An 8,397-nucleotide genomic window follows, 5' to 3' on the forward strand; every position below is an offset into this window, starting at 1 on the left:
TGAAAGTATATTTTTTCAGTAAAATTAACATTTATGATATGTTAAAGTAACACATTTTATTCATTCATCTTAGAATTTACGTTTTAAAACACATTATTTTTATATTATTTGTTTGCTTATTCATAAATTGTGTTATTTTAACTAAGAAATCTTGAATATCAATTTAATACAAAATCTATAAATAACATAATCACATTATATTAAATTAATATTCGAATATATTAAAAATTCAACTCGAAATTTTAAAAGGACCTGAATGGATCGTTTTTGACACAAATACAAAATGTTTTTAATGTATGATTAACATGAAAAATATAATATTATATATTGTTAACCAGTATTGCTAATGAATATAGCAGATAGCTTTACACTTGCGCATGAACCGGCTATCTTGAAAGAGATTTCGAATGAAAAAATAATCGATTCTCGAGAATTCCGCCGAGGGAAAGGCGCTTAATCTCGTGAACTGTAATCCAAGCTTGCAGTGCGCTGTCCGAGCACAGTGTACGTAAATCGTTCACCTCAATCGGAAATCGATGACACGGTTTCGGGAATTCTGTTACAAGAGTTCTGTCCGCGGCTTCAAGTGGTCCAAGGTTAAACAATAGTTGATAGAATAACGTGATAGTTAGTGAATACGACAATGTACGCAATCTCGTATTATTGTTTTGAAATTCGTCGGGTTTCAGGATCTGATTTATATCCCTATCGAAATAAACCGATCATACGTGGACCGTCGTTTTTGTACCTCGATATTCTAGCGTTATTTCATCTCGCCTTCTATTTATCGTCTATCGACCTAGCAGCAAAATTTACCAGACCCACAGCAGTGAAATATATCTCTTATTTCCGCTATCCTACGCTTTCAACTGGACTTTTGTATCACTTTTTGGGGGAATCCTTGGAGAATCATCGACTGTATCATTTGCACGGTTAAGAATCGTTAAAATTCTCGAACACGAAACTTCGAAGGTCTTTTAGGGTATGTAGGTGATGCGAAGTATATAAGGATTTGGGAAGTAAAAGGTTACATAAAGAAAATAAGGGGTTAGCACTGACGATGACATAAGTCTGAAACAGGGACTCGCTGGATAATATCGAAAATGAGATAGGATAATACGTAGTATTTGATAAACGAAACGAGATAAGTAAAATGGAAAGTCATATAACACGTGCAAAGAGAAGTGAGTGGGTAATAAAAACGCTGATATATGAAAGGGGATATATAAAAGTGAAGATAAAAGGAAGCGAAAAATAAAAGCAAACGAAGGTATGAAAGTCTAACGTATGCAGAAAAATAAAGGAGAAGTGCCAGAGATGCGCCTGGTAACGAACACAAAGGCGTTAACGAGAAACAATAAAAGTGTTGAATAACGGCAAGAAAAATACCATGGAGAAAACGGCGAAAGTAGTAAAATAGTAACTTGGAGAACTAAGTTAAGAAAAGATATTCGAGCTTAGGGAAGGCATTCGAGTTTCTTGGAGAATCACAAAGGGTAGATAAGCAGTATGTGGCGCAGGAGAGTAGGGGTGCAGGGAAGTAAAGGTACAATGAAGAGGGGCAGAAGTATAAAAGCGAAACAACGAGTACGCGTGCTGAGCTGTGATAGAAGGACGGAGGGAACAGAAAGTGGAAGTGCTTTCAGATAGTGGATGTAAAAGGAAGCAGACGTCGGTTAGGTAGCGAGCAGGAGGCAAGAGAATGAAAAGATGAGGGACGCAATAGAAAAGTGGAGGAGGAGGAGGAATCCGCTTTATGCAAATGAACGTCCGAAATACCCTCAATGCAACTTCCTGTATCGGCATTAAGACCGTGCCATCTCAGAAAGACCCTGTAGCTTTGCGGTCCGCGCTGCCGTCTGTCTTTTATTCTCTTTTAAACGCCCCTAAACCAAAAACCAGTGAGATTCTTTCTTTGTCTTCATACCTGTCTTCCTGGTCGCGACGTTTAAAGATATTTAAGAAGAAATTCGCGTCGTACCGTACTTTTTACCATTTCTATTATGTTAGAAAATTGAGAAAAAGAAAATCGTTTGATACATTTTTTATATAATCGTATTATGTATGTGACATACGATAGTCTATGTTATTGTGTTCAAAACATAACTACGGTTTTTATAAAGGATTTGTAGATATGTTTATTTATCTACAGAAAGAGAGAGAGAGAGAGAATAGTTTTACTTGGAATGTTTAAAAATTTAATTAAATATAGATGTGAGAATAATTTTGTTGGACCATCAAAATAATTATATAGCACGCTCAAATTAATTGCTAGAATATCAAAACTTTTTGCAGCATTGCTCATCATGCTTGAATTTCCTACATAATTATTTTGGTCCAACAAAATTATTTTCAAATTTATCAAGTTAAATTTTTAAATACTTGAGTAAAATCGTTCTTTCTCTGCAGGCAACTTTCACTACAATGCAACGATAATGAAGGTAATAAAATAAATTAGGACTTAGGAGTCCTCCTACCTCCTAGAAAAGCGAATAACAAGTTGATCAAGGAATAATACAAGGTTGTTGACCGCGTACAAACAAGGTGCGACATGTTCTATGCAAATTCTAGCTCGTTGGCTGGAATTGACGTAGGAAGACGTCGATAACTCTCGGCAAGTCAAATCGACGTACCTTAGTACTACGTCGAGGCGCTTAACTCGATTGTAGTTAACGGGCAAGTTTATCCAGACGTTGTCACAATAGTTGGAAACTACGCGATTTCGTTGCACGCCTACGGAATGAGAAACGTAAACTGGAAATAGTTTCTGTTTAAATGCAAGAAAGTTCGTAGCTAGAGAGAAAAGAATTTTATTGTTAGTACATACACGCACATCGCGTCGTGTCATGAAATTCGTTTAATTTAGCAACACGGTACGCTCTACAGAGTAGATTTTCCAGTATCGTGCAGACATATCGCATCACGTTTCATACAAACATTGTAATCGAAGTATTCTCCTTGATAAGCACTTTTATTTGATCAAATAGCTTGATGATATTTCAAAGTATTTTTATTTTTATTTATTATATACTGCGTGCTTCTCTACCTACTGTTACATTATGCTTTGCGTCTGTTTGATTAAACACGGGCGATTGTATTTTATTGGGCTTTAAAGTGTTTTTGCTTTCCAATTTTCACGTGCACAATCGTATTTTATTGCACTCTAAAATTTGAAGCGTTTCCATTTTCCGACCAATATGCGTCAATCCTATTACATTACATACAAAAACTTGCAACAACTGAATTGTGTGTACAAAAAAAATAATCTAGAATTGAAACAAATCCGAAATGAAAGAGAGCACTCTTGCGAAACTATTTATAAATAAAGTTTCACAACGGACGCTATATTTAGTAAATGCCGTTTTGTAACTGTAGATCACTCCTCGCGTTTTTCAGGATGAATATTTCTGATGTGCATGCGAGGAAGAGCGACACGTGAAATTCCCTTTCCCTTCTCCCGCGAAAGAGTGATTTTCTCAGGGCTCAAACTTAGGAAAGTTTCGCGAATCTCAGGAGATTACATAGCTATATGGACGAAGAGACCGGTGGCGTGAAAGCGCCGTGATACATGCGACGACCGTCATTTTTTCGGTCGCGAAACGCAATGTATCGCGAAAAGAGTTCTCGAGTCTTTAGTCGCACGATAGTGCATGGCTCTACTACTTACGAAGAGAGGCAAAAAATGGCCAAAAGATAGAGAGAGAAAGAGAAAGCTTTCGACGAGGTTCGTGCGATTTTCGCGTAAAGCCGACGCTTTGGCGGTGCACGGCGGGCGGCAGGGGGAAACCGAGGAAATAAAAGTGCACCCTGTTTCCACACGTATACGTACATATGTACATCCGTCGCGTGACGTGGACGCCTCGCATGCATCGAGCGCGGCATCGCAACGCGGAATTTCATATCACTCCGGCGAAATACGCTCGCTCGCCTTTATTATCGCGCGGAATGGTCTTAGTCTTTCGCTATGCGCGCGATGGTCGGATCTATTTCTGTAATATCTTCCTGTAAAAGAATGGGAAGGAATTTGAGTACCTACTATAGAGTTCGAACTCTAATGTATTTCAAACACATATCCGGATAAATTTATTTCGTTATCTGTCACTAAAAAAATGACATTTCCCAGCCGATATGTGATAAGATTTTCTAAAGACGATTGTTAATTCGATTTCATAATAGTGGATTTAATAAAGTATTAACGATTTGACACGATAAATACTCTTAAGCGAAAATTTTTGGGAAGAATAATCTTTAATTCACTCGTTCGCTATTACACATAAATGGCAATATTCTAACAATAATATTTCATTTATAACAAATCGCCTACAATTATTTTATGGTATTGACGAAAAATCTATAAATAAAAGCCTGTTAATTAAATATGCGTTCAATCCTTGCATTTAATCCTTAATTGCTTAATCAATAAAAAGCATGCGTAAAATTATTGACAGCTGTAAGCTCATAAATTAAATCGTATTATTTATTTTCAAATAATTTCAACTAATTCTTGGTTATTTAATGGCTTGAATATAATGAATTTCGTATTGTAATTACGAATTTACAAACATAACAGTACCGAATTCGTGCATATGTATCAGTTCGTTTTGTGAGGAAAGAACAAAAAAAATACATGTAACAGACGCAAAGTTTTGCGTATATATATATGCAAGCAATAATTACGCATTCGCGGATAGTTGTCGCGAATACAATTTGCAGGAACAGTAAACACCAAAGTATTTGTCGGAGCAAATCGTCGGTTTGTACTACTGCGGTCACAAAACTCGCCGCCACCTTGCTGCTTGTAGCAAAGCAAACAAATTGCTTTTTTGCTCGATTATCGATCCTACATCCAACACACCATTCTACAATTTTGTGTGTGTGTGTGTGTGTGTGTGTGTGTGTGTGTGTGTGTGTATGCTTGTAGATTACAAAACCATTCAAATATATGTGATCGTACAATGAATCTATTTTGAATATTATTTTCTTGCATTGCATCTTGAAATTAATACTTTTTAAGATACAATAAGTATCTTTATAATATAATAATAATTAATAATGTAATTAAAAATTTTATATGCTATAAAATTGTTACTCTTTTTCAAGAAATAAAATATTTTCTCTAAAAATGCTGTATTTTCACTCTCTCAGAGTGAGATTTCACTTCAAGAAATTTAGAGAGAAACAAGTTAAAGAATCGTATTACGTAATAAGTAGTTGTCTATTAATACAATTATAAAATTTTCGTTTCAAGCCTCACCAAGAACAGTTTCTCAATTATTGAAGGTTAATCTTAATATTAAAATTCTTTAACAAGAATTAAAATGATAAATTATCCGAATAATATAGAGAAATAAAAGTTTATTAGTTTTATTGATATGCTGCTGGTCTTCTATCAGTTCAGATCATTTTATATTGTCTGATATTAGAATATATTAGATGGTACAAAATGATCTGAACTGATAGAAGACCAGCAGCATATCAGTAAAACTGATAAACTTTTATTTCTCCCGGCTAGTAGATCCATTTATAGTACGCTATTGCACCATAAACTAAAAGCACTTACTAGGCCGATTTACACTGTGGTATAACCGCAGCAAATTGCGTGGTTAACCCACAAACTGCCTCTCCCAACTCAGTTGCAGTTGCATCTCTGCTCTGCCTACTGCATAATAAATGAGGAACTACTTTTTTTTATTGCCGACTTAATTTTTTTAGGAAGAATCGTATTACAGTACATGTTAATTTCAACTGTGTACAATTTATAGCGCTACATATCGCGATATTTTTTTTATTTAAAAGTTTTCAATGAGAAAAATCGTATGCAGTTTCAACCTGATTCTGATACATAAGAAATTTGTTTTCGATAACTCACAATTAATTATAACTTGTACACTTACGTACTAATTTCATAATTTACGATATTTTTCTCTAATTTATATTTATTTTTATATTAAAGCTGATTTGTTGATCTTTTTTTTTTAGGATCCGACATGAATTCTATAATGAGCGTGTGTCGTTGTTGTGACATGTTTATGAAAAGAGCGCCGATATATTTGCGGTGAAATCATAAACCTCGAGGTATTTATCGGTGGAGGGGTTGTTTCGGTGACGATTCGCATTACGGCATAACGACCGCCCCTGCCGCAAAACGCGTCACCGACCGATGAGCCGCACGACCGGCCGCAACTGCAACTGCATCGCCACCTCGCCGACCGCAAAACTGCAGATGGAAACGGCGCGGCATACCGATTCGCGCCCTCTTGCACGCGCCCGCCGTTGCACCCTTTCACCCGGCCGGGTTTATACATTGCGCGATAGAACGGGGAAGGAACGCGCGCAACTATGTGGGCAAACAACAGCGAGAGGAAGGCAAGGATCCGGAAACGATTGAAATTTCCGCGGTTTTCCGGTAGCCTGCAAGACCCGCCGGGGACGCCGCATTCCAAAGATTCCCAATAAAGCAAGCGTTGGCGAACGTCGTTGTTTGTGATCGGCGATCTCGTGGCGATCCTTTGACGCGCGATCCTCGAAAATCCACAAGCCATTGAAAGCAATGCCCCGGCTCACGAGAAGCTGGAGAATGGCGATTAATCGGAACGTTAAGAAACGAAAATATAAAGGGCCGAAATTAAGCTCCCACGACAATTTAACATCTTCGAATATCATTTTGTAGCATTTCGTAAAGTACATCAAGCACATTGAGATAAAATGACCTCTAATGTGACTTTCTACATAGGATAAAGTGAGGTATTTGGATAACAGAAATTTTGAAATTGTATAAAAGATTGGGGACGTATAGTGTATTCAATCAAATATATAAAATATACATTATTAGTACTCTTTAAAATCTTTGGAGTGGATTCTAATTCTAAAAAGTGATAAAGTGTGACAATTAAACCAGTGTTAAAAAAGAGTGGCTTAATTGTCAATTTTTTAAAGTGAGATTTCACTCTTTAAAAGTTAGATTCCATTTCAAAGATTGTATAAAATTATAAAAGAAAGACTTTTCTTCATAATGTATACTGAAATTGTAAGTGGACACTAAAGGCGGTATTCATAGTCCGTTCTTACTTTAAGACCGTTTTAAGTGATGTCTTAAGATGCTAATATCGATGCAGTCTCGAATACAGCTCTCTGATTGGTTCATGACATCTTAAGGCTGTACCTAAGACGATCCTAAATATAAGATCCGATTATGAATACCGTCCTCTGATCGGTTCATAATATCTTACGACTGTACTTAAGACGGCCCTAAATATAAGATCCGACTATGAATACCGCTCTAAGAATCAAAATGCAGTCCACAATATGTAAATATATAATAACAAAATACGCAGTGTCTATTTATTAAAATGGTAAGCAAAATATATAGTGCATTATCGTTAATGCTCGTATTTGCCAAATTGCTGGAGTTACGTATCGGTATGTAAAAAAATAACAAAAGGAAGCCATTACATAAATATGACTGTTCATGTCGAGCTTCGAAAGGTAACTGAGTTTAGAGAATATATACCTAATGTTTGATTGTAAATATATTATGCGATCTCAATTTTTTATACAGTTTCAAAATTTCAGTTAATTTATCCAAATTACCCCGCTTTACCCTACATTATTCTCATATAAATACAGGGTGATTAGAACTTTGCAATACAAGTCGAGTGAAAAATCGTATTTCAGACAATTCTGCAACTTGGCTCGCAAAGAGACGAGACATTTGAGAAGTAACGGCGCCATGGCTATGTTAAAACCGCGATTTACGCGAACAGGCGAAAAGTTAGGAAAGCCGGTAAGTCAGAACTGGCGGTTATGCCGTATTCTCACTCGCGGGTGATCGCTTTTCTTTTCGGTACAAGAAACCTGAAGCGGCCAGAGGAGCCGAGGCGGAAAGGTGAACAAGAGGAGAGGGAAAGACGGATCTTGAACGGACTTTGGGAGATGGACGGCGAAACGGTGGGAAAAGAACGTAGAAGCTTCTCTATTGAGTCAGCCAGTAGCCCGCAGATGCAATTGAATCGAACGTGCTAGAGGGAAATGCACTTTTTTGCTTGTCTCGTCTCGCTTCCGCCTACGTCAAGTTGGGATTTTTACGAGGAGGATGCCGAGCAATAACCGCGGTAGTGCAGGAGCCGGCTGCGCAGAACTTTGCAGGGGGAGGAAAAGGGATTTAGGAAGGAAGGAATGGAAGGGGAATTTACTTTCCTTCGCGCATTTCTCGCCATGAAAACCAATATAACCGACGCCCGGCTGGGTAGGATAGGTCAACGAATCAGTTCTCGGTTCGCTGACTATGAGCGAGATCAAGTTTCAAGCCATTCAGACGCTACAGTCCGTAGCTGCCTTTGAATACAATTTGGAAGAATCAACTCGTTTTCCTCCCGCACGTCGTTATTACGATTCATG

The 8,397-nt window shown here is 37.2% G+C and overlaps 1 protein-coding gene across 9 annotated transcripts in view; it reads right to left on the reverse strand.

The window, feature by feature from the left end:
* Positions 1-8,397, reverse strand: part of LOC108723388 (protein turtle) — a 101,991-nt gene that overhangs the window by 74,770 nt on the left and 18,824 nt on the right. The window contains exon 1 of one of the 9 annotated variants that reach the window (XM_018449113.1): positions 3,830-3,849. The exons of the other annotated variants lie outside the window; for them this stretch is intronic. The gene's annotated coding sequence lies outside the window, so the exon portion shown is untranslated. Of the gene's footprint in view, positions 1-3,829; positions 3,850-8,397 lie in introns of those variants that run through there. 9 annotated transcript variants of the gene reach the window in all.

This window comes from Mycetomoellerius zeteki, unplaced genomic scaffold (assembly GCF_001594055.1).
Source record: "Mycetomoellerius zeteki isolate Tzet28-1 unplaced genomic scaffold, Tzet1.0 scaffold232, whole genome shotgun sequence".
Lineage (NCBI taxonomy): Eukaryota > Metazoa > Arthropoda > Insecta > Hymenoptera > Formicidae > Mycetomoellerius > Mycetomoellerius zeteki.